Source organism: Carassius gibelio, chromosome B19 (genome assembly GCF_023724105.1).
Source record: "Carassius gibelio isolate Cgi1373 ecotype wild population from Czech Republic chromosome B19, carGib1.2-hapl.c, whole genome shotgun sequence".
NCBI classification, from domain to species: domain Eukaryota; kingdom Metazoa; phylum Chordata; class Actinopteri; order Cypriniformes; family Cyprinidae; genus Carassius; species Carassius gibelio.
This window is the reverse complement of record NC_068414.1, coordinates 898,486-924,282: the sequence shown is the minus strand read 5'-3', so window position 1 is coordinate 924,282 and position 25,797 is coordinate 898,486. Positions and strand designations below refer to the sequence as shown.

At 48.0% G+C, this 25,797-nt stretch overlaps 25 non-coding genes across 25 annotated transcripts; 11 read left to right on the top strand and 14 right to left on the bottom strand.

The window, feature by feature from the left end:
- Positions 1 to 17: 17 nt before the first annotated feature.
- LOC127980244 (U5 spliceosomal RNA) lies at positions 18 to 132 on the bottom strand. Its single transcript, XR_008159278.1, has one exon. It is a non-coding gene; the product is annotated as a U5 spliceosomal RNA (small nuclear RNA).
- Positions 133 to 1,184: 1,052 nt separating this feature from the next.
- trnad-guc (transfer RNA aspartic acid (anticodon GUC)) lies at positions 1,185 to 1,256 on the top strand. Its single transcript has one exon. It is a non-coding gene; the product is annotated as a tRNA-Asp (tRNA).
- A 795-nt stretch (positions 1,257 to 2,051) lies between these two features.
- Positions 2,052 to 2,166, bottom strand: LOC127980243 (U5 spliceosomal RNA). Its single transcript, XR_008159277.1, has one exon. It is a non-coding gene; the product is annotated as a U5 spliceosomal RNA (small nuclear RNA).
- A 1,049-nt stretch (positions 2,167 to 3,215) lies between these two features.
- Positions 3,216 to 3,287, top strand: trnad-guc (transfer RNA aspartic acid (anticodon GUC)). Its single transcript has one exon. It is a non-coding gene; the product is annotated as a tRNA-Asp (tRNA).
- Positions 3,288 to 4,082: 795 nt separating this feature from the next.
- LOC127980242 (U5 spliceosomal RNA) lies at positions 4,083 to 4,197 on the bottom strand. The gene has a single exon (XR_008159276.1). It is a non-coding gene; the product is annotated as a U5 spliceosomal RNA (small nuclear RNA).
- Positions 4,198 to 5,245: 1,048 nt separating this feature from the next.
- Positions 5,246 to 5,317, top strand: trnad-guc (transfer RNA aspartic acid (anticodon GUC)). Its single transcript has one exon. It is a non-coding gene; the product is annotated as a tRNA-Asp (tRNA).
- Positions 5,318 to 6,112: 795 nt separating this feature from the next.
- LOC127980241 (U5 spliceosomal RNA) lies at positions 6,113 to 6,227 on the bottom strand. Its single transcript, XR_008159275.1, has one exon. It is a non-coding gene; the product is annotated as a U5 spliceosomal RNA (small nuclear RNA).
- Positions 6,228 to 7,465: 1,238 nt separating this feature from the next.
- On the bottom strand, positions 7,466 to 7,542 carry trnar-ccu (transfer RNA arginine (anticodon CCU)). The gene is given in 2 exon segments: positions 7,466 to 7,501; positions 7,505 to 7,542. It is a non-coding gene; the product is annotated as a tRNA-Arg (tRNA).
- Positions 7,543 to 8,175: 633 nt separating this feature from the next.
- LOC127981051 (U5 spliceosomal RNA) lies at positions 8,176 to 8,290 on the bottom strand. Its single transcript, XR_008160043.1, has one exon. It is a non-coding gene; the product is annotated as a U5 spliceosomal RNA (small nuclear RNA).
- Positions 8,291 to 9,343: 1,053 nt separating this feature from the next.
- trnad-guc (transfer RNA aspartic acid (anticodon GUC)) lies at positions 9,344 to 9,415 on the top strand. Its single transcript has one exon. It is a non-coding gene; the product is annotated as a tRNA-Asp (tRNA).
- Positions 9,416 to 10,219: 804 nt separating this feature from the next.
- On the bottom strand, positions 10,220 to 10,335 carry LOC127980135 (U5 spliceosomal RNA). The gene has a single exon (XR_008159172.1). It is a non-coding gene; the product is annotated as a U5 spliceosomal RNA (small nuclear RNA).
- A 1,045-nt stretch (positions 10,336 to 11,380) lies between these two features.
- On the top strand, positions 11,381 to 11,452 carry trnad-guc (transfer RNA aspartic acid (anticodon GUC)). The gene has a single exon. It is a non-coding gene; the product is annotated as a tRNA-Asp (tRNA).
- Positions 11,453 to 12,254: 802 nt separating this feature from the next.
- LOC127980134 (U5 spliceosomal RNA) lies at positions 12,255 to 12,370 on the bottom strand. Its single transcript, XR_008159171.1, has one exon. It is a non-coding gene; the product is annotated as a U5 spliceosomal RNA (small nuclear RNA).
- A 1,054-nt stretch (positions 12,371 to 13,424) lies between these two features.
- On the top strand, positions 13,425 to 13,496 carry trnad-guc (transfer RNA aspartic acid (anticodon GUC)). The gene has a single exon. It is a non-coding gene; the product is annotated as a tRNA-Asp (tRNA).
- An 807-nt stretch (positions 13,497 to 14,303) lies between these two features.
- On the bottom strand, positions 14,304 to 14,418 carry LOC127980240 (U5 spliceosomal RNA). Its single transcript, XR_008159274.1, has one exon. It is a non-coding gene; the product is annotated as a U5 spliceosomal RNA (small nuclear RNA).
- Positions 14,419 to 15,468: 1,050 nt separating this feature from the next.
- On the top strand, positions 15,469 to 15,540 carry trnad-guc (transfer RNA aspartic acid (anticodon GUC)). Its single transcript has one exon. It is a non-coding gene; the product is annotated as a tRNA-Asp (tRNA).
- An 802-nt stretch (positions 15,541 to 16,342) lies between these two features.
- Positions 16,343 to 16,457, bottom strand: LOC127980239 (U5 spliceosomal RNA). Its single transcript, XR_008159273.1, has one exon. It is a non-coding gene; the product is annotated as a U5 spliceosomal RNA (small nuclear RNA).
- A 1,052-nt stretch (positions 16,458 to 17,509) lies between these two features.
- trnad-guc (transfer RNA aspartic acid (anticodon GUC)) lies at positions 17,510 to 17,581 on the top strand. The gene has a single exon. It is a non-coding gene; the product is annotated as a tRNA-Asp (tRNA).
- An 802-nt stretch (positions 17,582 to 18,383) lies between these two features.
- Positions 18,384 to 18,498, bottom strand: LOC127980238 (U5 spliceosomal RNA). The gene has a single exon (XR_008159272.1). It is a non-coding gene; the product is annotated as a U5 spliceosomal RNA (small nuclear RNA).
- A 1,056-nt stretch (positions 18,499 to 19,554) lies between these two features.
- Positions 19,555 to 19,626, top strand: trnad-guc (transfer RNA aspartic acid (anticodon GUC)). The gene has a single exon. It is a non-coding gene; the product is annotated as a tRNA-Asp (tRNA).
- Positions 19,627 to 20,433: 807 nt separating this feature from the next.
- LOC127980237 (U5 spliceosomal RNA) lies at positions 20,434 to 20,548 on the bottom strand. Its single transcript, XR_008159271.1, has one exon. It is a non-coding gene; the product is annotated as a U5 spliceosomal RNA (small nuclear RNA).
- A 1,050-nt stretch (positions 20,549 to 21,598) lies between these two features.
- trnad-guc (transfer RNA aspartic acid (anticodon GUC)) lies at positions 21,599 to 21,670 on the top strand. Its single transcript has one exon. It is a non-coding gene; the product is annotated as a tRNA-Asp (tRNA).
- Positions 21,671 to 22,472: 802 nt separating this feature from the next.
- LOC127980236 (U5 spliceosomal RNA) lies at positions 22,473 to 22,587 on the bottom strand. Its single transcript, XR_008159270.1, has one exon. It is a non-coding gene; the product is annotated as a U5 spliceosomal RNA (small nuclear RNA).
- A 1,053-nt stretch (positions 22,588 to 23,640) lies between these two features.
- Positions 23,641 to 23,712, top strand: trnad-guc (transfer RNA aspartic acid (anticodon GUC)). The gene has a single exon. It is a non-coding gene; the product is annotated as a tRNA-Asp (tRNA).
- Positions 23,713 to 24,514: 802 nt separating this feature from the next.
- On the bottom strand, positions 24,515 to 24,629 carry LOC127980234 (U5 spliceosomal RNA). Its single transcript, XR_008159268.1, has one exon. It is a non-coding gene; the product is annotated as a U5 spliceosomal RNA (small nuclear RNA).
- Between the last annotated feature and the right edge of the window lie 1,168 nt (positions 24,630 to 25,797).

The following is a 25,797-nucleotide window of genomic DNA, read 5'->3' as shown; positions in this document are numbered from 1 at the left end:
TCTTGACATTTCGATGTAGCTCTGCAGTGAGCAGAGCACCCAAAAATACAGGTCACTCGCAAAAGTTCCCCTCCACGGAAATCTTTAGTAAAAGGCGAAAGATTTATGCGACAATGAAGAGAAACTCGAGCTGTGTCTCCAAACGCTCGGGCCTGTGCGCTGCCTCTGTTAAACTACTACGCTCGCCAAGGGTCATCAAGGGTGACAACGCCTGCCCACATGTGTTTCGTCAGCACCCCCCCCCCCCACTCCAAAACGGAGGAGTAAAACTCAAAAAAGTCCCCTCGGCCCACCAATAACCAAAAGCCCAATCAAGGCAATCTCTTTCTCATGCCTCTATCTGAAAAGTTGGATAAAATCTTATATGAAAAAAAAAGTCTTTTAAAGAAATCCCTTATTCCGAGGTCACCGTAGCCACCAGATCCAGTCTGTATCCGCTTCAGTCACCCGGATCCAGTCCGTATCCAGAGAAGATGGTGGATCAACACCTAGAAAGGACCTCTATGGCCCAGAAACACAGCGGAGACCGTGACAACTAGATGAGCCGCAGATACAAATCCCCTGTAAAGACCACCTGGACAAGACCACAGGAAACAGATGATTCTTCTGCACAGTCTGACATTCCTGCAGCCTGGAGCTGATCTACTGGTTTCGTCTGACAAGGGGAGAACTGTCTCCCCGACTGAGCCTGGTTTCTCACCGGGTTTTTTCTCCATCTTTTCACCGATCGAGTTTTGGTTTCTTGCCTCTGTCGCCTCTGGCAGGCGGAGCTTGGGACACTTCATGTACAGAGATATCGTTGACTTGATTGCAAATTATTGCACAGATACTATTTAAAACTGAACTTAGCTGAATGATGTCATCAAAGAGTTCAATAACGAAATGCCTTTAACTGTCATTTTGCTTTTTGACGCACTGTGTTCCTAATTAATGTTGTTCAGTTGCATTGACGCAATACTTTTTGTTTAAAGCGCAATTTAAAAAAAAAAAAAAAAAAAAAAAAGAGTCCAAACAATGACCCCTGCTACGGGTAGTGTTCCAAGTGTTATGCGACTTCAGCTAATGATGGGTCCATCAGAAATTTTACGGTGCTAGGGCTGGGTCTGCGTCAGAAGAAGCCATGCATTGTTTAGTTATGTCAGTGCAGTGCCGTCGGTTGGGGGAGAAACGGCAGCATGCACGGCTCCTCGTTAGTATAGTGGACAGTATCTCCGCCTGTCACGCGGAAGACCGGGGTTCGATTCCCCGACGGGGAGAGCTGGTTCTTTTCGTCTTCCGAACGATCCATCCAAAATTTTTGGTTGGAGTCGCAGGTCACAGAAGGAGTTCTGCTTCGACGTCAGCCCGAGCCAAAGGACATGCGTTGGCCGGGAATCGAACCCGGGTCAACTGCTTGGAAGGCAGCTATGCTCACCACTATACCACCAACGCAGGTGGAAGTCAGCAGCTTTATTGACGCACTGTGTTCCTAATTAATGTTGTTCAGTTGCATTGACACAATACTTTTTGTTTAAAGCGCAATTTAAAAAAAAAAAAGAGTCCAAACAATGACCCCTGCTACGGGTAGTGTTGCAAGTGTTATGCGACTTCAGCTAATGATGGGTCCATCCGATATTATTCCATCCAAAAGTTTTGGGTGGAGGCACAGGTCACAGAGGGAGTTCTGCTTCGACGTCAGCCCGAGCCAAAGGACATGCGTTGGCCGGGAATCGAACCCGGGTCAACTGCTTGGAAGGCAGCTATGCTCACCACTATACCACCAACGCAGCAGGCATTCAGCAACTTGCGCCGTCAGTAAGAAGGCTCGAAGTGCACGAGTCGCCGATAGGGCTAGAGGAGCAGATGAGATCTTTGTTCGGACCCGTCACTAAAGAGAGCCTTCAAGAATTTGCATCCCGTCACGTACAAGAAAACGCTGCCTTCCCATCCGGCTAAATAAACACGAAGTGGTCAAACGCAGAGAGTGCCCATTCAGACGATGACCAGTGGCAAGCCCTCTCGCAGCATGCTGGCGGACGGTCAAACTGATTCTGCTCTTGACATTTCGATGTAGCTCTGCAGTGAGCAGAGCACCCAAAAATACAGGTCACTCGCAAAAGTTCCCCTCCACGGAAATCTTTAGTAAAAGGCGAAAGATTTATGCGACAATGAAGAGAAACTCGAGCTGTGTCTCCAAACGCTCGGGCCTGTGCGCTGCCTCTGTTAAACTACTACGCTCGCCAAGGGTCATCAAGGGTGACAACGCCTGCCCACATGTGTTTCGTCAGCACCCCCCCCCCCCACTCCAAAACGGAGGAGTAAAACTCAAAAAAGTCCCCTCGGCCCACCAATAACCAAAAGCCCAATCAAGGCAATCTCTTTCTCATGCCTCTATCTGAAAAGTTGGATAAAATCTTATATGAAAAAAAAAGTCTTTTAAAGAAATCCCTTATTCCGAGGTCACCGTAGCCACCAGATCCAGTCTGTATCCGCTTCAGTCACCCGGATCCAGTCCGTATCCAGAGAAGATGGTGGATCAACACCTAGAAAGGACCTCTATGGCCCAGAAACACAGCGGAGACCGTGACAACTAGATGAGCCGCAGATACAAATCCCCTGTAAAGACCACCTGGACAAGACCACAGGAAACAGATGATTCTTCTGCACAGTCTGACATTCCTGCAGCCTGGAGCTGATCTACTGGTTTCGTCTGACAAGGGGAGAACTGTCTCCCCGACTGAGCCTGGTTTCTCACCGGGTTTTTTCTCCATCTTTTCACCGATCGAGTTTTGGTTTCTTGCCTCTGTCGCCTCTGGCAGGCGGAGCTTGGGACACTTCATGTACAGAGATATCGTTGACTTGATTGCAAATTATTGCACAGATACTATTTAAAACTGAACTTAGCTGAATGATGTCATCAAAGAGTTCAATAACGAAATGCCTTTAACTGTCATTTTGCTTTTTGACGCACTGTGTTCCTAATTAATGTTGTTCAGTTGCATTGACGCAATACTTTTTGTTTAAAGCGCAATTTAAAAAAAAAAAAAAAAAAAAAGAGTCCAAACAATGACCCCTGCTACGGGTAGTGTTCCAAGTGTTATGCGACTTCAGCTAATGATGGGTCCATCAGAAATTTTATGGTGCTAGGGCTGGGTCTGCGTCAGAAGAAGCCATGCATTGTTTAGTTATGTCAGTGCAGTGCCATCGGTTGGGGGAGAAACGGCAGCATGCACGGCTCCTCGTTAGTATAGTGGACAGTATCTCCGCCTGTCACGCGGAAGACCGGGGTTCGATTCCCCGACGGGGAGAGCTGGTTCTTTTCGTCTTCCGAACGATCCATCCAAAATGTTTGGTTGGAGTCGCAGGTCACAGAAGGAGTTCTGCTTCGACGTCAGCCCGAGCCAAAGGACATGCGTTGGCCGGGAATCGAACCCGGGTCAACTGCTTGGAAGGCAGCTATGCTCACCACTATACCACCAACGCAGGTGGAAGTCAGCAGCTTTATTGACGCACTGTGTTCCTAATTAATGTTGTTCAGTTGCATTGACACAATACTTTTTGTTTAAAGCGCAATTTAAAAAAAAAAAAGAGTCCAAACAATGACCCCTGCTACGGGTAGTGTTGCAAGTGTTATGCGACTTCAGCTAATGATGGGTCCATCCGATATTATTCCATCCAAAAGTTTTGGGTGGAGGCACAGGTCACAGAGGGAGTTCTGCTTCGACGTCAGCCCGAGCCAAAGGACATGCGTTGGCCGGGAATCGAACCCGGGTCAACTGCTTGGAAGGCAGCTATGCTCACCACTATACCACCAACGCAGCAGGCATTCAGCAACTTGCGCCGTCAGTAAGAAGGCTCGAAGTGCACGAGTCGCCGATAGGGCTAGAGGAGCAGATGAGATCTTTGTTCGGACCCGTCACTAAAGAGAGCCTTCAAGAATTTGCATCCCGTCACGTACAAGAAAACGCTGCCTTCCCATCCGGCTAAATAAACACGAAGTGGTCAAACGCAGAGAGTGCCCATTCAGACGATGACCAGTGGCAAGCCCTCTCGCAGCATGCTGGCGGACGGTCAAACTGATTCTGCTCTTGACATTTCGATGTAGCTCTGCAGTGAGCAGAGCACCCAAAAATACAGGTCACTCGCAAAAGTTCCCCTCCACGGAAATCTTTAGTAAAAGGCGAAAGATTTATGCGACAATGAAGAGAAACTCGAGCTGTGTCTCCAAACGCTCGGGCCTGTGCGCTGCCTCTGTTAAACTACTACGCTCGCCAAGGGTCATCAAGGGTGACAACGCCTGCCCACATGTGTTTCGTCAGCACCCCCCCCCCCACTCCAAAACGGAGGAGTAAAACTCAAAAAAGTCCCCTCGGCCCACCAATAACCAAAAGCCCAATCAAGGCAATCTCTTTCTCATGCCTCTATCTGAAAAGTTGGATAAAATCTTATATGAAAAAAAAAGTCTTTTAAAGAAATCCCTTATTCCGAGGTCACCGTAGCCACCAGATCCAGTCTGTATCCGCTTCAGTCACCCGGATCCAGTCCGTATCCAGAGAAGATGGTGGATCAACACCTAGAAAGGACCTCTATGGCCCAGAAACACAGCGGAGACCGTGACAACTAGATGAGCCGCAGATACAAATCCCCTGTAAAGACCACCTGGACAAGACCACAGGAAACAGATGATTCTTCTGCACAGTCTGACATTCCTGCAGCCTGGAGCTGATCTACTGGTTTCGTCTGACAAGGGGAGAACTGTCTCCCCGACTGAGCCTGGTTTCTCACCGGGTTTTTTCTCCATCTTTTCACCGATCGAGTTTTGGTTTCTTGCCTCTGTCGCCTCTGGCAGGCGGAGCTTGGGACACTTCATGTACAGAGATATCGTTGACTTGATTGCAAATTATTGCACAGATACTATTTAAAACTGAACTTAGCTGAATGATGTCATCAAAGAGTTCAATAACGAAATGCCTTTAACTGTCATTTTGCTTTTTGACGCACTGTGTTCCTAATTAATGTTGTTCAGTTGCATTGACGCAATACTTTTTGTTTAAAGCGCAATTTAAAAAAAAAAAAAAAAAAAAAGAGTCCAAACAATGACCCCTGCTACGGGTAGTGTTCCAAGTGTTATGCGACTTCAGCTAATGATGGGTCCATCAGAAATTTTACGGTGCTAGGGCTGGGTCTGCGTCAGAAGAAGCCATGCATTGTTTAGTTATGTCAGTGCAGTGCCATCGGTTGGGGGAGAAACGGCAGCATGCACGGCTCCTCGTTAGTATAGTGGACAGTATCTCCGCCTGTCACGCGGAAGACCGGGGTTCGATTCCCCGACGGGGAGAGCTGGTTCTTTTCGTCTTCCGAACGATCCATCCAAAATGTTTGGTTGGAGTCGCAGGTCACAGAAGGAGTTCTGCTTCGACGTCAGCCCGAGCCAAAGGACATGCGTTGGCCGGGAATCGAACCCGGGTCAACTGCTTGGAAGGCAGCTATGCTCACCACTATACCACCAACGCAGGTGGAAGTCAGCAGCTTTATTGACGCACTGTGTTCCTAATTAATGTTGTTCAGTTGCATTGACACAATACTTTTTGTTTAAAGCGCAATTTAAAAAAAAAAAAGAGTCCAAACAATGACCCCTGCTACGGGTAGTGTTGCAAGTGTTATGCGACTTCAGCTAATGATGGGTCCATCCGATATTATTCCATCCAAAAGTTTTGGGTGGAGGCACAGGTCACAGAGGGAGTTCTGCTTCGACGTCAGCCCGAGCCAAAGGACATGCGTTGGCCGGGAATCGAACCCGGGTCAACTGCTTGGAAGGCAGCTATGCTCACCACTATACCACCAACGCAGCAGGCATTCAGCAACTTGCGCCGTCAGTAAGAAGGCTCGAAGTGCACGAGTCGCCGATAGGGCTAGAGGAGCAGATGAGATCTTTGTTCGGACCCGTCACTAAAGAGAGCCTTCAAGAATTTGCATCCCGTCACGTACAAGAAAACGCTGCCTTCCCATCCGGCTAAATAAACACGAAGTGGTCAAACGCAGAGAGTGCCCATTCAGACGATGACCAGTGGCAAGCCCTCTCGCAGCATGCTGGCGGACGGTCAAACTGATTCTGCTCTTGACATTTCGATGTAGCTCTGCAGTGAGCAGAGCACCCAAAAATACAGGTCACTCGCAAAAGTTCCCCTCCACGGAAATCTTTAGTAAAAGGCGAAAGATTTATGCGACAATGAAGAGAAACTCGAGCTGTGTCTCCAAACGCTCGGGCCTGTGCGCTGCCTCTGTTAAACTACTACGCTCGCCAAGGGTCATCAAGGGTGACAACGCCTGCCCACATGTGTTTCGTCAGCACCCCCCCCCCCCCACTCCAAAACGGAGGAGTAAAACTCAAAAAAGTCCCCTCGGCCCACCAATAACCAAAAGCCCAATCAAGGCAATCTCTTTCTCATGCCTCTATCTGAAAAGTTGGATAAAATCTTATATGAAAAAAAAAGTCTTTTAAAGAAATCCCTTATTCCGAGGTCACCGTAGCCACCAGATCCAGTCTGTATCCGCTTCAGTCACCCGGATCCAGTCCGTATCCAGAGAAGATGGTGGATCAACACCTAGAAAGGACCTCTATGGCCCAGAAACACAGCGGAGACCGTGACAACTAGATGAGCCGCAGATACAAATCCCCTGTAAAGACCACCTGGACAAGACCACAGGAAACAGATGATTCTTCTGCACAGTCTGACATTCCTGCAGCCTGGAGCTGATCTACTGGTTTCGTCTGACAAGGGGAGAACTGTCTCCCCGACTGAGCCTGGTTTCTCACCGGGTTTTTTCTCCATCTTTTCACCGATCGAGTTTTGGTTTCTTGCCTCTGTCGCCTCTGGCAGGCGGAGCTTGGGACACTTCATGTACAGAGATATCGTTGACTTGATTGCAAATTATTGCACAGATACTATTTAAAACTGAACTTAGCTGAATGATGTCATCAAAGAGTTCAATAACGAAATGCCTTTAACTGTCATTTTGCTTTTTGACGCACTGTGTTCCTAATTAATGTTGTTCAGTTGCATTGACGCAATACTTTTTGTTTAAAGCGCATTTAAAAAAAAAAAAAAAAAAAAAAAGAGTCCAAACAATGACCCCTGCTACGGGTAGTGTTCCAAGTGTTATGCGACTTCAGCTAATGATGGGTCATCCATCAGAAAATTTTACGGTGCTAGGGCTGGGTCTGCGTCAGAAGAAGCCATGCATTGTTTAGTTATAGTCAGTGCAGTGCCGTCGGTTGGGGGAGAAACGAACGGCAGCATGCACGGCTCCTCGTTAGTATAGTGGACGATATCTCCGCCTGTCACGCGGAAGACCGGAGGTTCGATTCCCCGACGGGGAGAGCTGGTTCTTTCTCGTCTTCCGAACGATCCATCCAAAATTTTTGGTTGGAGGTCGCAGGTCACAGAAGGAGTTCTGCTTCGACGTCAGCCCGAGCCAAAGGACATGCGTTGGCCGGGAATCGAACCCGGGGTCAACTGCTTGGCAGGAGGCATCTAGTGCTCACCACTATACCACCAACGCAGGTGGAAGTCAGCAGCTTTTATTGACGCACTGTGTTCCTAATTAATGTTTGTTTCAGTTGCATTGACACAATTACTTTTTGTTTAAAGCGCAATTTAAAAAAAAAAAAAAAAAAAAGAGTCCAAACAATGACCCCTGCTACGGGTAGTGTTGCAAGTGTTATGCGACTTCAGCTAATGATGGGTCCATCCGTTATTATTCCATCCAAAAGTTTTGGGTGGAGGCACAGGTCACAGAGGGAGTTCTGCTTCGACGTCAGCCGAGCCAAAGGACATGTGTTGGCCGGGAATCGAACCCGGGTCAACTGCTTGGAAGGCAGCTATGCTCCACCTATACCACCAACGCAGCAGGCATTCAGCAACTTGCGCCGTCAGTAAGAAGATCGAAGTGCACGAGTCGCCGATAGGGCTAGAGGAGCAGATGAGATCTTTGTTCAGACCCGTCCACTAAAGAGAGCCTTCAAGGAATTTGCATCCCGTCACGTACAAGGAAAACGCTGCCTTCCCATCAGGCTAAATAAACACGAAGTGGTCAAACGCAGAGAGTGCCCATTCAGACGATGACCAGTGGCAAGCCCTCTCGCAGCATGCTGGCGGACGGTCAAACTGATTCTGCTCTTGACATTTCGATGTAGCTCTGCAAGTGAGCAGAGCACCCAAAATACAGGTCACTCACAAAAGTTCCCCTCCACGGAAATCTTTAGTAATAGGCGAAAGATTTATGCGACAATGAAGAGAAACTCGAGCTGTGTCTCCAAACGCTCGGGCCTGTGCGCTGCCCTTGTTAAACTACTCCGCTCGCCAAGGGTCCATCAAGGGTGACAACGCTCCTCTGCCCACATGTGTTTCGTCAGCACCCCCCCCCCCCACTCCAAAACGGAGGAGTAAAACTCAAAAAAGTCCCCTCGGCCCACCAATAACCAAAAGCCCAATCAAGGCAATCTCTTTCTCATGCCTCTATCTGAAAGTTGGATAAAATCTTATATGAAAAAAAAAGTATTTTAAAGAAATCCCTTATTCCGAGGTCACCGTAGCCACCAGATCCAGTCTGTAACCGCTTCAGTCACCCGGATCCAGTCCGTATCCAGAGAAGATGGTGGATCAACACCTAGAAAGGACCTCTATGGCCCAGAAACACAGCGGAGACCGTGACAACTAGATGAGCCGCAGATACAAATCCCCTGTAAAGACCACCTGGACAAGACCACAGGAAACAGATGATTCTTCTGCACAGTCTGACATTCCTGCAGCCTGGAGCTGATCTACTGGTTTCGTCTGACAAGGGGAGAACTGTCTCCCCGACTGAGCCTGGTTTCTCACCGGGTTTTTTCTCCATCTTTTCACCGATCGAGTTTTGGTTTCTTGCCTCTGTCGCCTCTGGCAGGCGGAGCTTGGGACACTTCATGTACAGAGATATCGTTGACTTGATTGCAAATTATTGCACAGATACTATTTAAAACTGAACTTAGCTGAATGATGTCATCAAAGAGTTCAATAACGAAATGCCTTTAACTGTCATTTTGCTTTTTGACGCACTGTGTTCCTAATTAATGTTGTTCAGTTGCATTGACGCAATACTTTTTGTTTAAAGCGCAATTTAAAAAAAAAAAAAAAAAAAAAAGAGTCCAAACAATGACCCCTGCTACGGGTAGTGTTCCAAGTGTTATGCGACTTCAGCTAATGATGGGTCCATCAGAAATTTTACGGTGCTAGGGCTGGGTCTGCGTCAGAAGAAGCCATGCATTGTTTAGTTATGTCAGTGCAGTGCCGTCGGTTGGGGGAGAAACGGCAGCATGCACGGCTCCTCGTTAGTATAGTGGACAGTATCTCCGCCTGTCACGCGGAAGACCGGGGTTCGATTCCCCGACGGGGAGAGCTGGTTCTTTTCGTCTTCCGAACGATCCATCCAAAATTTTTGGTTGGAGTCGCAGGTCACAGAAGGAGTTCTGCTTCGACGTCAGCCCGAGCCAAAGGACATGCGTTGGCCGGGAATCGAACCCGGGTCAACTGCTTGGAAGGCAGCTATGCTCACCACTATACCACCAACGCAGGTGGAAGTCAGCAGCTTTATTGACGCACTGTGTTCCTAATTAATGTTGTTCAGTTGCATTGACACAATACTTTTTGTTTAAAGCGCAATTTAAAAAAAAAAAAAAAAAAAAAGAGTCCAAACAATGACCCCTGCTACGGGTAGTGTTGCAAGTGTTATGCGACTTCAGCTAATGATGGGTCCATCCGATATTATTCCATCCAAAAGTTTTGGGTGGAGGCACAGGTCACAGAGGGAGTTCTGCTTCGACGTCAGCCCGAGCCAAAGGACATGTGTTGGCCGGGAATCGAACCCGGGTCAACTGCTTGGAAGGCAGCTATGCTCACCACTATACCACCAACGCAGCAGGCATTCAGCAACTTGCGCCGTCAGTAAGAAGACTCGAAGTGCACGAGTCGCCGATAGGGCTAGAGGAGCAGATGAGATCTTTGTTCAGACCCGTCACTAAAGAGAGCTTTCAAGAATTTGCATCCCGTCACGTACAAGAAAACGCTGCCTTCCCATCAGGCTAAATAAACACGAAGTGGTCAAACGCAGAGAGTGCCCATTCAGACGATGACCAGTGGCAAGCCCTCTCGCAGCATGCTGGCGGACGGTCAAACTGATTCTGCTCTTGACATTTCGATGTAGCTCTGCAGTGAGCAGAGCACCCAAAAATACAGGTCACTCACAAAAGTTCCCCTCCACGGAAATCTTTAGTAAAAGGCGAAAGATTTATGCGACAATGAAGAGAAACTCGAGCTGTGTCTCCAAACGCTCGGGCCTGTGCGCTGCCTCTGTTAAACTACTACGCTCGCCAAGGGTCATCAAGGGTGACAACGCCTGCCCACATGTGTTTCGTCAGCACCCCCCCCCCCACTCCAAAACGGAGGAGTAAAACTCAAAAAAGTCCCCTCGGCCCACCAATAACCAAAAGCCCAATCAAGGCAATCTCTTTCTCATGCCTCTATCTGAAAAGTTGGATAAAATCTTATATGAAAAAAAAAGTATTTTAAAGAAATCCCTTATTCCGAGGTCACCGTAGCCACCAGATCCAGTCTGTAACCGCTTCAGTCACCCGGATCCAATCCGTATCCAGAGAAGATGGTGGATCAACACCTAGAAAGGACCTCTATGGCCCAGAAACACAGCGGAGACCGTGACAACTAGATGAGCCGCAGATACAAATCCCCTGTAAAGACCACCTGGACAAGACCACAGGAAACAGATGATTCTTCTGCACAGTCTGACATTCCTGCAGCCTGGAGCTGATCTACTGGTTTCGTCTGACAAGGGGAGAACTGTCTCCCCGACTGAGCCTGGTTTCTCACCGGGTTTTTTCTCCATCTTTTCACCGATCGAGTTTTGGTTTCTTGCCTCTGTCGCCTCTGGCAGGCGGAGCTTGGGACACTTCATGTACAGAGATATCGTTGACTTGATTGCAAATTATTGCACAGATACTATTTAAAACTGAACTTAGCTGAATGATGTCATCAAAGAGTTCAATAACGAAATGCCTTTAACTGTCATTTTGCTTTTTGACGCACTGTGTTCCTAATTAATGTTGTTCAGTTGCATTGACGCAATACTTTTTGTTTAAAGCGCAATTTAAAAAAAAAAAAAAAAAAAGAGTCCAAACAATGACCCCTGCTACGGGTAGTGTTCCAAGTGTTATGCGACTTCAGCTAATGATGTGTCCATCAGAAATTTTACGGTGCTAGGGCTGGGTCTGCGTCAGAAGAAGCCATGCATTGTTTAGTTATGTCAGTGCAGTGCCGTCGGTTGGGGGAGAAACGGCAGCATGCACGGCTCCTCGTTAGTATAGTGGACAGTATCTCCGCCTGTCACGCGGAAGACCGGGGTTCGATTCCCCGACGGGGAGAGCTGGTTCTTTTGGTCTTCCGAACGATCCATCCAAAATTTTTGGTTGGAGTCGCAGGTCACAGAAGGAGTTCTGCTTCGACGTCAGCCCGAGCCAAAGGACATGCGTTGGCCGGGAATCGAACCCGGGTCAACTGCTTGGAAGGCAGCTATGCTCACCACTATACCACCAACGCAGGCGGAAGTCAGCAGCTTTATTGACGCACTGTGTTCCTAATTAATGTTGTTCAGTTGCATTGACACAATACTTTTTGTTTAAAGCGCAATTTAAAAAAAAAAAAAAAAAAAGAGTCCAAACAATGACCCCTGCTACGGGTAGTGTTGCAAGTGTTATGCGACTTCAGCTAATGATGGGTCCATCCGATATTATTCCATCCAAAAGTTTTGGGTGGAGGCACAGGTCACAGAGGGAGTTCTGCTTCGACGTCAGCCCGAGCCAAAGGACATGCGTTGGCCGGGAATCGAACCCGGGTCAACTGCTTGGAAGGCAGCTATGCTCACCACTATACCACCAACGCAGCAGGCATTCAGCAACTTGCGCCGTCAGTAAGAAGACTCGAAGTGCACGAGTCGCCGATAGGGCTAGAGGAGCAGATGAGATCTTTGTTCAGACCCGTCACTAAAGAGAGCCTTCAAGAATTTGCATCCCGTCACGTACAAGAAAACGCTGCCTTCCCATCAGGCTAAATAAACACGAAGTGGTCAAACGCAGAGAGTGCCCATTCAGACGATGACCAGTGGCAAGCCCTCTCGCAGCATGCTGGCGGACGGTCAAACTGATTCTGCTCTTGACATTTCGATGTAGCTCTGCAGTGAGCAGAGCACCCAAAAATACAGGTCACTCACAAAAGTTCCCCTCCACGGAAATCTTTAGTAAAAGGCGAAAGATTTATGCGACAATGAAGAGAAACTCGAGCTGTGTCTCCAAACGCTCGGGCCTGTGCGCTGCCTCTGTTAAACTACTACGCTCGCCAAGGGTCATCAAGGGTGACAACGCCTGCCCACATGTGTTTCGTCAGCACCCCCCCCCCCCCCCCCACTCCAAAACGGAGGAGTAAAACTCAAAAAAGTCCCCTCGGCCCACCAATAACCAAAAGCCCAATCAAGGCAATCTCTTTCTCATGCCTCTATCTGAAAAGTTGGATAAAATCTTCAATGAAAAAAAAAGTATTTTAAAGAAATCCCTTATTCCGAGGTCACCGTAGCCACCAGATCCAGTCTGTAACCGCTTCAGTCACCCGGATCCAGTCCGTATCCAGAGAAGATGGTGGATCAACACCTAGAAAGGACCTCTATGGCCCAGAAACACAGCGGAGACCGTGACAACTAGATGAGCCGCAGATACAAATCCCCTGTAAAGACCACCTGGACAAGACCACAGGAAACAGATGATTCTTCTGCACAGTCTGACATTCCTGCAGCCTGGAGCTGATCTACTGGTTTCGTCTGACAAGGGGAGAACTGTCTCCCCGACTGAGCCTGGTTTCTCACCGGGTTTTTTCTCCATCTTTTCACCGATCGAGTTTTGGTTTCTTGCCTCTGTCGCCTCTGGCAGGCGGAGCTTGGGACACTTCATGTACAGAGATATCGTTGACTTGATTGCAAATTATTGCACAGATACTATTTAAAACTGAACTTAGCTGAATGATGTCATCAAAGAGTTCAATAACGAAATGCCTTTAACTGTCATTTTGCTTTTTGACGCACTGTGTTCCTAATTAATGTTGTTCAGTTGCATTGACGCAATACTTTTTGTTTAAAGCGCAATTTAAAAAAAAAAAAAAAAAAAAAAGAGTCCAAACAATGACCCCTGCTACGGGTAGTGTTCCAAGTGTTATGCGACTTCAGCTAATGATGGGTCCATCAGAAATTTTACGGTGCTAGGGCTGGGTCTGCGTCAGAAGAAGCCATGCATTGTTTAGTTATGTCAGTGCAGTGCCGTCGGTTGGGGGAGAAACGGCAGCATGCACGGCTCCTCGTTAGTATAGTGGACAGTATCTCCGCCTGTCACGCGGAAGACCGGGGTTCGATTCCCCGACGGGGAGAGCTGGTTCTTTTCGTCTTCCGAACGATCCATCCAAAATTTTTGGTTGGAGTCGCAGGTCACAGAAGGAGTTCTGCTTCGACGTCAGCCCGAGCCAAAGGACATGCGTTGGCCGGGAATCGAACCCGGGTCAACTGCTTGGAAGGCAGCTATGCTCACCACTATACCACCAACGCAGGTGGAAGTCAGCAGCTTTATTGACGCACTGTGTTCCTAATTAATGTTGTTCAGTTGCATTGACACAATACTTTTTGTTTAAAGCGCAATTTAAAAAAAAAAAAAAAAAAAAAAAAGAGTCCAAACAATGACCCCTGCTACGGGTAGTGTTGCAAGTGTTATGCGACTTCAGCTAATGATGGGTCCATCCGATATTATTCCATCCAAAAGTTTTGGGTGGAGGCACAGGTCACAGAGGGAGTTCTGCTTCGACGTCAGCCCGAGCCAAAGGACATGCGTTGGCCGGGAATCGAACCCGGGTCAACTGCTTGGAAGGCAGCTATGCTCACCACTATACCACCAACGCAGCAGGCACTCAGCAACTTGCGCCGTCAGTAAGAAGGCTCGAAGTGCACGAGTCGCCGATAGGGCTAGAGGAGCAGATGAGATCTTTGTTCGGACCCGTCACTAAAGAGAGCCTTCAAGAATTTGCATCCCGTCACGTACAAGAAAACGCTGCCTTCCCATCCGGCTAAATAAACACGAAGTGGTCAAACGCAGAGAGTGCCCATTCAGACGATGACCAGGGGCAAGCCCTCTCGCAGCATGCTGGCGGACGGTCAAACTGATTCTGCTCTTGACATTTCGATGTAGCTCTGCAGTGAGCAGAGCACCCAAAAATACAGGTCACTCGCAAAAGTTCCCCTCCACGGAAATCTTTAGTAAAAGGCGAAAGATTTATGCGACAATGAAGAGAAACTCGAGCTGTGTCTCCAAACGCTCGGGCCTGTGCGCTGCCTCTGTTAAACTACTACGCTCGCCAAGGGTCATCAAGGGTGACAACGCCTGCCCACATGTGTTTCGTCAGCACCCCCCCCCCCCACTCCAAAACGGAGGAGTAAAACTCAAAAAAGTCCCCTCGGCCCACCAATAACCAAAAGCCCAATCAAGGCAATCTCTTTCTCATGCCTCTATCTGAAAAGTTGGATAAAATCTTATATGAAAAAAAAAGTATTTTAAAGAAATCCCTTATTCCGAGGTCACCGTAGCCACCAGATCCAGTCTGTAACCGCTTCAGTCACCCGGATCCAGTCCGTATCCAGAGAAGATGGTGGATCAACACCTAGAAAGGACCTCTATGGCCCAGAAACACAGCGGAGACCGTGACAACTAGATGAGCCGCAGATACAAATCCCCTGTAAAGACCACCTGGACAAGACCACAGGAAACAGATGATTCTTCTGCACAGTCTGACATTCCTGCAGCCTGGAGCTGATCTACTGGTTTCGTCTGACAAGGGGAGAACTGTCTCCCCGACTGAGCCTGGTTTCTCACCGGGTTTTTTCTCCATCTTTTCACCGATCGAGTTTTGGTTTCTTGCCTCTGTCGCCTCTGGCAGGCGGAGCTTGGGACACTTCATGTACAGAGATATCGTTGACTTGATTGCAAATTATTGCACAGATACTATTTAAAACTGAACTTAGCTGAATGATGTCATCAAAGAGTTCAATAACGAAATGCCTTTAACTGTCATTTTGCTTTTTGACGCACTGTGTTCCTAATTAATGTTGTTCAGTTGCATTGACGCAATACTTTTTGTTTAAAGCGCAATTTAAAATAAAAAAAAAAAAAAAAAGAGTCCAAACAATGACCCCTGCTACGGGTAGTGTTCCAAGTGTTATGCGACTTCAGCTAATGATGGGTCCATCAGAAATTTTACGGTGCTAGGGCTGGGTCTGCGTCAGAAGAAGCCATGCATTGTTTAGTTATGTCAGTGCAGTGCCGTCGGTTGGGGGAGAAACGGCAGCATGCACGGCTCCTCGTTAGTATAGTGGACAGTATCTCCGCCTGTCACGCGGAAGACCGGGGTTCGATTCCCCGACGGGGAGAACTGGTTCTTTTCGTCTTCCGAACGATCCATCCAAAATTTTTGGTTGGAGTCGCAGGTCACAGAAGGAGTTCTGCTTCGACGTCAGCCCGAGCCAAAGGACATGCGTTGGCCGGGAATCGAACCCGGGTCAACTGCTTGGAAGGCAGCTATGCTCACCACTATACCATCAACGCAGGTGGAAGTCAGCAGCTTTATTGACGCACTGTGTTCCTAATTAATGTTGTTCAGTTGCATTGACACAATACTTTTTGTTTAAAGCGCAATTTAAAAAAAAAAAAAAAAAAAGAGTCCAAACAATGACCCCTGCTACGGGTAGTGTTGCAAGTGTTATGCGACTTCAGCTAATGATGGGTCCATCCGATATTATTCCATCCAAAAGTTTTGGGTGGAGGCACAGGTCACAGAGGGAGTTCTGCTTCGACGTCAGCCCGAGCCAAAGGACATGCGTTGGCCGGGAATCGAACCCGGGTCAACTGCTTGGAAGGCAGCTATGCTCACCACTATACCACCAACGCAGCAGGCATTCAGCAACTTGCGCCGTCAGTAAGAAGACTCGAAGTGCACGAGTCGCCGATAGGGCTAGAGGAGCAGATGAGATCTTTGTTCAGACCCATCACTAAAGAGAGCCTTCAAGAATTTGCATCCCGTCACGTACAAGAAAACGCTGCCTTCCCATCCGGCTAAATAAACACGAAGTGGTCAAACGCAGAGAGTGCCCATTCAGACGATGACCAGTGGCAAGCCCTCTCGCAGCATGCTGGCAGACGGTCAAACTGATTCTGCTCTTGACATTTCGATGTAGCTCTGCAGTGAGCAGAGCACCCAAAAATACAGGTCACTCGCAAAAGTTCCCCTCCACGGAAATCTTTAGTAAAAGGCGAAAGATTTATGCGACAATGAAGAGAAACTCGAGCTGTGTCTCCAAACGCTCGGGCCTGTGCGCTGCCTCTGTTAAACTACTACGCTCGCCAAGGGTCATCAAGGGTGACAACGCCTGCCCACATGTGTTTCGTCAGCACCCCCCCCCCCCCCACTCCAAAACGGAGGAGTAAAACTCAAAAAAGTCCCCTCGGCCCACCAATAACCAAAAGCCCAATCAAGGCAATCTCTTTCTCATGCCTCTATCTGAAAAGTTGGATAAAATCTTATATGAAAAAAAAAGTATTTTAAAGAAATCCCTTATTCCGAGGTCACCGTAGCCACCAGATCCAGTCTGTAACCGCTTCAGTCACCCGGATCCAATCCGTATCCAGAGAAGATGGTGGATCAACACCTAGAAAGGACCTCTATGGCCCAGAAACACAGCGGAGACCGTGACAACTAGATGAGCCGCAGATACAAATCCCCTGTAAAGACCACCTGGACAAGACCACAGGAAACAGATGATTCTTCTGCACAGTCTGACATTCCTGCAGCCTGGAGCTGATCTACTGGTTTCGTCTGACAAGGGGAGAACTGTCTCCCCGACTGAGCCTGGTTTCTCACCGGGTTTTTTCTCCATCTTTTCACCGATCGAGTTTTGGTTTCTTGCCTCTGTCGCCTCTGGCAGGCGGAGCTTGGGACACTTCATGTACAGAGATATCGTTGACTTGATTGCAAATTATTGCACAGATACTATTTAAAACTGAACTTAGCTGAATGATGTCATCAAAGAGTTCAATAACGAAATGCCTTTAACTGTCATTTTGCTTTTTGACGCACTGTGTTCCTAATTAATGTTGTTCAGTTGCATTGACGCAATACTTTTTGTTTAAAGCGCAATTTAAAAAAAAAAAAAAAAAAAAAAGAGTCCAAACAATGACCCCTGCTACGGGTAGTGTTCCAAGTGTTATGCGACTTCAGCTAATGATGGGTCCATCAGAAATTTTACGGTGCTAGGGCTGGGTCTGCGTCAGAAGAAGCCATGCATTGTTTAGTTATGTCAGTGCAGTGCCGTCGGTTGGGGGAGAAACGGCAGCATGCACGGCTCCTCGTTAGTATAGTGGACAGTATCTCCGCCTGTCACGCGGAAGACCGGGGTTCGATTCCCCGACGGGGAGAACTGGTTCTTTTCGTCTTCCGAACGATCCATCCAAAATTTTTGGTTGGAGTCGCAGGTCACAGAAGGAGTTCTGCTTCGACGTCAGCCCGAGCCAAAGGACATGCGTTGGCCGGGAATCGAACCCGGGTCAACTGCTTGGAAGGCAGCTATGCTCACCACTATACCACCAACGCAGGTGGAAGTCAGCAGCTTTATTGACGCACTGTGTTCCTAATTAATGTTGTTCAGTTGCATTGACACAATACTTTTTGTTTAAAGCGCAATTTAAAAAAAAAAAAAAAAAAAGAGTCCAAACAATGACCCCTGCTACGGGTAGTGTTGCAAGTGTTATGCGACTTCAGCTAATGATGGGTCCATCCGATATTATTCCATCCAAAAGTTTTGGGTGGAGGCACAGGTCACAGAGGGAGTTCTGCTTCGACGTCAGCCCGAGCCAAAGGACATGCGTTGGCCGGGAATCGAACCCGGGTCAACTGCTTGGAAGGCAGCTATGCTCACCACTATACCACCAACGCAGCAGGCATTCAGCAACTTGCGCCGTCAGTAAGAAGACTCGAAGTGCACGAGTCGCCGATAGGGCTAGAGGAGCAGATGAGATCTTTGTTCAGACCCGTCACTAAAGAGAGCCTTCAAGAATTTGCATCCCGTCACGTACAAGAAAACGCTGCCTTCCCATCCGGCTAAATAAACACGAAGTGGTCAAACGCAGAGAGTGCCCATTCAGACGATGACCAGTGGCAAGCCCTCTCGCAGCATGCTGGCAGACGGTCAAACTGATTCTGCTCTTGACATTTCGATGTAGCTCTGCAGTGAGCAGAGCACCCAAAAATACAGGTCACTCGCAAAAGTTCCCCTCCACGGAAATCTTTAGTAAAAGGCGAAAGATTTATGCGACAATGAAGAGAAACTCGAGCTGTGTCTCCAAACGCTCGGGCCTGTGCGCTGCCTCTGTTAAACTACTACGCTCGCCAAGGGTCATCAAGGGTGACAACGCCTGCCCACATGTGTTTCGTCAGCACCCCCCCCCCCCCCCCCCACTCCAAAACGGAGGAGTAAAACTCAAAAAAGTCCCCTCGGCCCACCAATAACCAAAAGCCCAATCAAGGCAATCTCTTTCTCATGCCTCTATCTGAAAAGTTGGATAAAATCTTCAATGAAAAAAAAAGTATTTTAAAGAAATCCCTTATTCCGAGGTCACCGTAGCCACCAGATCCAGTCTGTAACCGCTTCAGTCACCCGGATCCAGTCCGTATCCAGAGAAGATGGTGGATCAACACCTAGAAAGGACCTCTATGGCCCAGAAACACAGCGGAGACCGTGACAACTAGATGAGCCGCAGATACAAATCCCCTGTAAAGACCACCTGGACAAGACCACAGGAAACAGATGATTCTTCTGCACAGTCTGACATTCCTGCAGCCTGGAGCTGATCTACTGGTTTCGTCTGACAAGGGGAGAACTGTCTCCCCGACTGAGCCTGGTTTCTCACCGGGTTTTTTCTCCATCTTTTCACCGATCGAGTTTTGGTTTCTTGCCTCTGTCGCCTCTGGCAGGCGGAGCTTGGGACACTTCATGTACAGAGATATCGTTGACTTGATTGCAAATTATTGCACAGATACTATTTAAAACTGAACTTAGCTGAATGATGTCATCAAAGAGTTCAATAACGAAATGCCTTTAACTGTCATTTTGCTTTTTGACGCACTGTGTTCCTAATTAATGTTGTTCAGTTGCATTGACGCAATACTTTTTGTTTAAAGCGCAATTTAAAAAAAAAAAAAAAAAAAAAAGAGTCCAAACAATGACCCCTGCTACGGGTAGTGTTCCAAGTGTTATGCGACTTCAGCTAATGATGGGTCCATCAGAAATTTTACGGTGCTAGGGCTGGGTCTGCGTCAGAAGAAGCCATGCATTGTTTAGTTATGTCAGTGCAGTGCCGTCGGTTGGGGGAGAAACGGCAGCATGCACGGCTCCTCGTTAGTATAGTGGACAGTATCTCCGCCTGTCACGCGGAAGACCGGGGTTCGATTCCCCGACGGGGAGAGCTGGTTCTTTTCGTCTTCCGAACGATCCATCCAAAATTTTTGGTTGGAGTCGCAGGTCACAGAAGGAGTTCTGCTTCGACGTCAGCCCGAGCCAAAGGACATGCGTTGGCCGGGAATCGAACCCGGGTCAACTGCTTGGAAGGCAGCTATGCTCACCACTATACCACCAACGCAGGTGGAAGTCAGCAGCTTTATTGACGCACTGTGTTCCTAATTAATGTTGTTCAGTTGCATTGACACAATACTTTTTGTTTAAAGCGCAATTTAAAAAAAAAAAAAAAAAAAAAAAAGAGTCCAAACAATGACCCCTGCTACGGGTAGTGTTGCAAGTGTTATGCGACTTCAGCTAATGATGGGTCCATCCGATATTATTCCATCCAAAAGTTTTGGGTGGAGGCACAGGTCACAGAGGGAGTTCTGCTTCGACGTCAGCCCGAGCCAAAGGACATGCGTTGGCCGGGAATCGAACCCGGGTCAACTGCTTGGAAGGCAGCTATGCTCACCACTATACCACCAACGCAGCAGGCACTCAGCAACTTGCGCCGTCAGTAAGAAGGCTCGAAGTGCACGAGTCGCCGATAGGGCTAGAGGAGCAGATGAGATCTTTGTTCGGACCCGTCACTAAAGAGAGCCTTCAAGAATTTGCATCCCGTCACGTACAAGAAAACGCTGCCTTCCCATCCGGCTAAATAAACACGAAGTGGTCAAACGCAGAGAGTGCCCATTCAGACGATGACCAGGGGCAAGCCCTCTCGCAGCATGCTGGCGGACGGTCAAACTGATTCTGCTCTTGACATTTCGATGTAGCTCTGCAGTGAGCAGAGCACCCAAAAATACAGGTCACTCGCAAAAGTTCCCCTCCACGGAAATCTTTAGTAAAAGGCGAAAGATTTATGCGACAATGAAGAGAAACTCGAGCTGTGTCTCCAAACGCTCGGGCCTGTGCGCTGCCTCTGTTAAACTACTACGCTCGCCAAGGGTCATCAAGGGTGACAACGCCTGCCCACATGTGTTTCGTCAGCACCCCCCCCCCCCACTCCAAAACGGAGGAGTAAAACTCAAAAAAGTCCCCTCGGCCCACCAATAACCAAAAGCCCAATCAAGGCAATCTCTTTCTCATGCCTCTATCTGAAAAGTTGGATAAAATCTTATATGAAAAAAAAAGTATTTTAAAGAAATCCCTTATTCCGAGGTCACCGTAGCCACCAGATCCAGTCTGTAACCGCTTCAGTCACCCGGATCCAGTCCGTATCCAGAGAAGATGGTGGATCAACACCTAGAAAGGACCTCTATGGCCCAGAAACACAGCGGAGACCGTGACAACTAGATGAGCCGCAGATACAAATCCCCTGTAAAGACCACCTGGACAAGACCACAGGAAACAGATGATTCTTCTGCACAGTCTGACATTCCTGCAGCCTGGAGCTGATCTACTGGTTTCGTCTGACAAGGGGAGAACTGTCTCCCCGACTGAGCCTGGTTTCTCACCGGGTTTTTTCTCCATCTTTTCACCGATCGAGTTTTGGTTTCTTGCCTCTGTCGCCTCTGGCAGGCGGAGCTTGGGACACTTCATGTACAGAGATATCGTTGACTTGATTGCAAATTATTGCACAGATACTATTTAAAACTGAACTTAGCTGAATGATGTCATCAAAGAGTTCAATAACGAAATGCCTTTAACTGTCATTTTGCTTTTTGACGCACTGTGTTCCTAATTAATGTTGTTCAGTTGCATTGACGCAATACTTTTTGTTTAAAGCGCAATTTAAAATAAAAAAAAAAAAAAAAAGAGTCCAAACAATGACCCCTGCTACGGGTAGTGTTCCAAGTGTTATGCGACTTCAGCTAATGATGGGTCCATCAGAAATTTTACGGTGCTAGGGCTGGGTCTGCGTCAGAAGAAGCCATGCATTGTTTAGTTATGTCAGTGCAGTGCCGTCGGTTGGGGGAGAAACGGCAGCATGCACGGCTCCTCGTTAGTATAGTGGACAGTATCTCCGCCTGTCACGCGGAAGACCGGGGTTCGATTCCCCGACGGGGAGAACTGGTTCTTTTCGTCTTCCGAACGATCCATCCAAAATTTTTGGTTGGAGTCGCAGGTCACAGAAGGAGTTCTGCTTCGACGTCAGCCCGAGCCAAAGGACATGCGTTGGCCGGGAATCGAACCCGGGTCAACTGCTTGGAAGGCAGCTATGCTCACCACTATACCATCAACGCAGGTGGAAGTCAGCAGCTTTATTGACGCACTGTGTTCCTAATTAATGTTGTTCAGTTGCATTGACACAATACTTTTTGTTTAAAGCGCAATTTAAAAAAAAAAAAAAAAAAAGAGTCCAAACAATGACCCCTGCTACGGGTAGTGTTGCAAGTGTTATGCGACTTCAGCTAATGATGGGTCCATCCGATATTATTCCATCCAAAAGTTTTGGGTGGAGGCACAGGTCACAGAGGGAGTTCTGCTTCGACGTCAGCCCGAGCCAAAGGACATGCGTTGGCCGGGAATCGAACCCGGGTCAACTGCTTGGAAGGCAGCTATGCTCACCACTATACCACCAACGCAGCAGGCATTCAGCAACTTGCGCCGTCAGTAAGAAGACTCGAAGTGCACGAGTCGCCGATAGGGCTAGAGGAGCAGATGAGATCTTTGTTCAGACCCATCACTAAAGAGAGCCTTCAAGAATTTGCATCCCGTCACGTACAAGAAAACGCTGCCTTCCCATCCGGCTAAATAAACACGAAGTGGTCAAACGCAGAGAGTGCCCATTCAGACGATGACCAGTGGCAAGCCCTCTCGCAGCATGCTGGCAGACGGTCAAACTGATTCTGCTCTTGACATTTCGATGTAGCTCTGCAGTGAGCAGAGCACCCAAAAATACAGGTCACTCGCAAAAGTTCCCCTCCACGGAAATCTTTAGTAAAAGGCGAAAGATTTATGCGACAATGAAGAGAAACTCGAGCTGTGTCTCCAAACGCTCGGGCCTGTGCGCTGCCTCTGTTAAACTACTACGCTCGCCAAGGGTCATCAAGGGTGACAACGCCTGCCCACATGTGTTTCGTCAGCACCCCCCCCCCCCCCCACTCCAAAACGGAGGAGTAAAACTCAAAAAAGTCCCCTCGGCCCACCAATAACCAAAAGCCCAATCAAGGCAATCTCTTTCTCATGCCTCTATCTGAAAAGTTGGATAAAATCTTATATGAAAAAAAAAGTATTTTAAAGAAATCCCTTATTCCGAGGTCACCGTAGCCACCAGATCCAGTCTGTAACCGCTTCAGTCACCCGGATCCAATCCGTATCCAGAGAAGATGGTGGATCAACACCTAGAAAGGACCTCTATGGCCCAGAAACACAGCGGAGACCGTGACAACTAGATGAGCCGCAGATACAAATCCCCTGTAAAGACCACCTGGACAAGACCACAGGAAACAGATGATTCTTCTGCACAGTCTGACATTCCTGCAGCCTGGAGCTGATCTACTGGTTTCGTCTGACAAGGGGAGAACTGTCTCCCCGACTGAGCCTGGTTTCTCACCGGGTTTTTTCTCCATCTTTTCACCGATCGAGTTTTGGTTTCTTGCCTCTGTCGCCTCTGGCAGGCGGAGCTTGGGACACTTCATGTACAGAGATATCGTTGACTTGATTGCAAATTATTGCACAGATACTATTTAAAACTGAACTTAGCTGAATGATGTCATCAAAGAGTTCAATAACGAAATGCCTTTAACTGTCATTTTGCTTTTTGACGCACTGTGTTCCTAATTAATGTTGTTCAGTTGCATTGACGCAATACTTTTTGTTTAAAGCGCAATTTAAAAAAAAAAAAAAAAAAAAAAGAGTCCAAACAATGACCCCTGCTACGGGTAGTGTTCCAAGTGTTATGCGACTTCAGCTAATGATGGGTCCATCAGAAATTTTACGGTGCTAGGGCTGGGTCTGCGTCAGAAGAAGCCATGCATTGTTTAGTTATGTCAGTGCAGTGCCGTCGGTTGGGGGAGAAACGGCAGCATGCACGGCTCCTCGTTAGTATAGTGGACAGTATCTCCGCCTGTCACGCGGAAGACCGGGGTTCGATTCCCCGACGGGGAGAACTGGTTCTTTTCGTCTTCCGAACGATCCATCCAAAATTTTTGGTTGGAGTCGCAGGTCACAGAAGGAGTTCTGCTTCGACGTCAGCCCGAGCCAAAGGACATGCGTTGGCCGGGAATCGAACCCGGGTCAACTGCTTGGAAGGCAGCTATGCTCACCACTATACCACCAACGCAGGTGGAAGTCAGCAGCTTTATTGACGCACTGTGTTCCTAATTAATGTTGTTCAGTTGCATTGACACAATACTTTTTGTTTAAAGCGCAATTTAAAAAAAAAAAAAAAAAAAGAGTCCAAACAATGACCCCTGCTACGGGTAGTGTTGCAAGTGTTATGCGACTTCAGCTAATGATGGGTCCATCCGATATTATTCCATCCAAAAGTTTTGGGTGGAGGCACAGGTCACAGAGGGAGTTCTGCTTCGACGTCAGCCCGAGCCAAAGGACATGCGTTGGCCGGGAATCGAACCCGGGTCAACTGCTTGGAAGGCAGCTATGCTCACCACTATACCACCAACGCAGCAGGCATTCAGCAACTTGCGCCGTCAGTAAGAAGACTCGAAGTGCACGAGTCGCCGATAGGGCTAGAGGAGCAGATGAGATCTTTGTTCAGACCCGTCACTAAAGAGAGCCTTCAAGAATTTGCATCCCGTCACGTACAAGAAAACGCTGCCTTCCCATCCGGCTAAATAAACACGAAGTGGTCAAACGCAGAGAGTGCCCATTCAGACGATGACCAGTGGCAAGCCCTCTCGCAGCATGCTGGCAGACGGTCAAACTGATTCTGCTCTTGACATTTCGATGTAGCTCTGCAGTGAGCAGAGCACCCAAAAATACAGGTCACTCGCAAAAGTTCCCCTCCACGGAAATCTTTAGTAAAAGGCGAAAGATTTATGCGACAATGAAGAGAAACTCGAGCTGTGTCTCCAAACGCTCGGGCCTGTGCGCTGCCTCTGTTAAACTACTACGCTCGCCAAGGGTCATCAAGGGTGACAACGCCTGCCCACATGTGTTTCGTCAGCACCCCCCCCCCCCCACTCCAAAACGGAGGAGTAAAACTCAAAAAAGTCCCCTCGGCCCACCAATAACCAAAAGCCCAATCAAGGCAATCTCTTTCTCATGCCTCTATCTGAAAAGTTGGATAAAATCTTATATGAAAAAAAAAGTATTTTAAAGAAATCCCTTATTCCGAGGTCACCGTAGCCACCAGATCCAGTCTGTAACCGCTTCAGTCACCCGGATCCAATCCGTATCCAGAGAAGATGGTGGATCAACACCTAGAAAGGACCTCTATGGCCCAGAAACACAGCGGAGACCGTGACAACTAGATGAGCCGCAGATACAAATCCCCTGTAAAGACCACCTGGACAAGACCACAGGAAACAGATGATTCTTCTGCACAGTCTGACATTCCTGCAGCCTGGAGCTGATCTACTGGTTTCGTCTGACAAGGGGAGAACTGTCTCCCCGACTGAGCCTGGTTTCTCACCGGGTTTTTTCTCCATCTTTTCACCGATCGAGTTTTGGTTTCTTGCCTCTGTCGCCTCTGGCAGGCGGAGCTTGGGACACTTCATGTACAGAGATATCGTTGACTTGATTGCAAATTATTGCACAGATACTATTTAAAACTGAACTTAGCTGAATGATGTCATCAAAGAGTTCAATAACGAAATGCCTTTAACTGTCATTTTGCTTTTTGACGCACTGTGTTCCTAATTAATGTTGTTCAGTTGCATTGACGCAATACTTTTTGTTTAAAGCGCAATTTAAAAAAAAAAAAAAAAAAAAAAGAGTCCAAACAATGACCCCTGCTACGGGTAGTGTTCCAAGTGTTATGCGACTTCAGCTAATGATGGGTCCATCAGAAATTTTACGGTGCTAGGGCTGGGTCTGCGTCAGAAGAAGCCATGCATTGTTTAGTTATGTCAGTGCAGTGCCGTCGGTTGGGGGAGAAACGGCAGCATGCACGGCTCCTCGTTAGTATAGTGGACAGTATCTCCGCCTGTCACGCGGAAGACCGGGGTTCGATTCCCCGACGGGGAGAACTGGTTCTTTTCGTCTTCCGAACGATCCATCCAAAATTTTTGG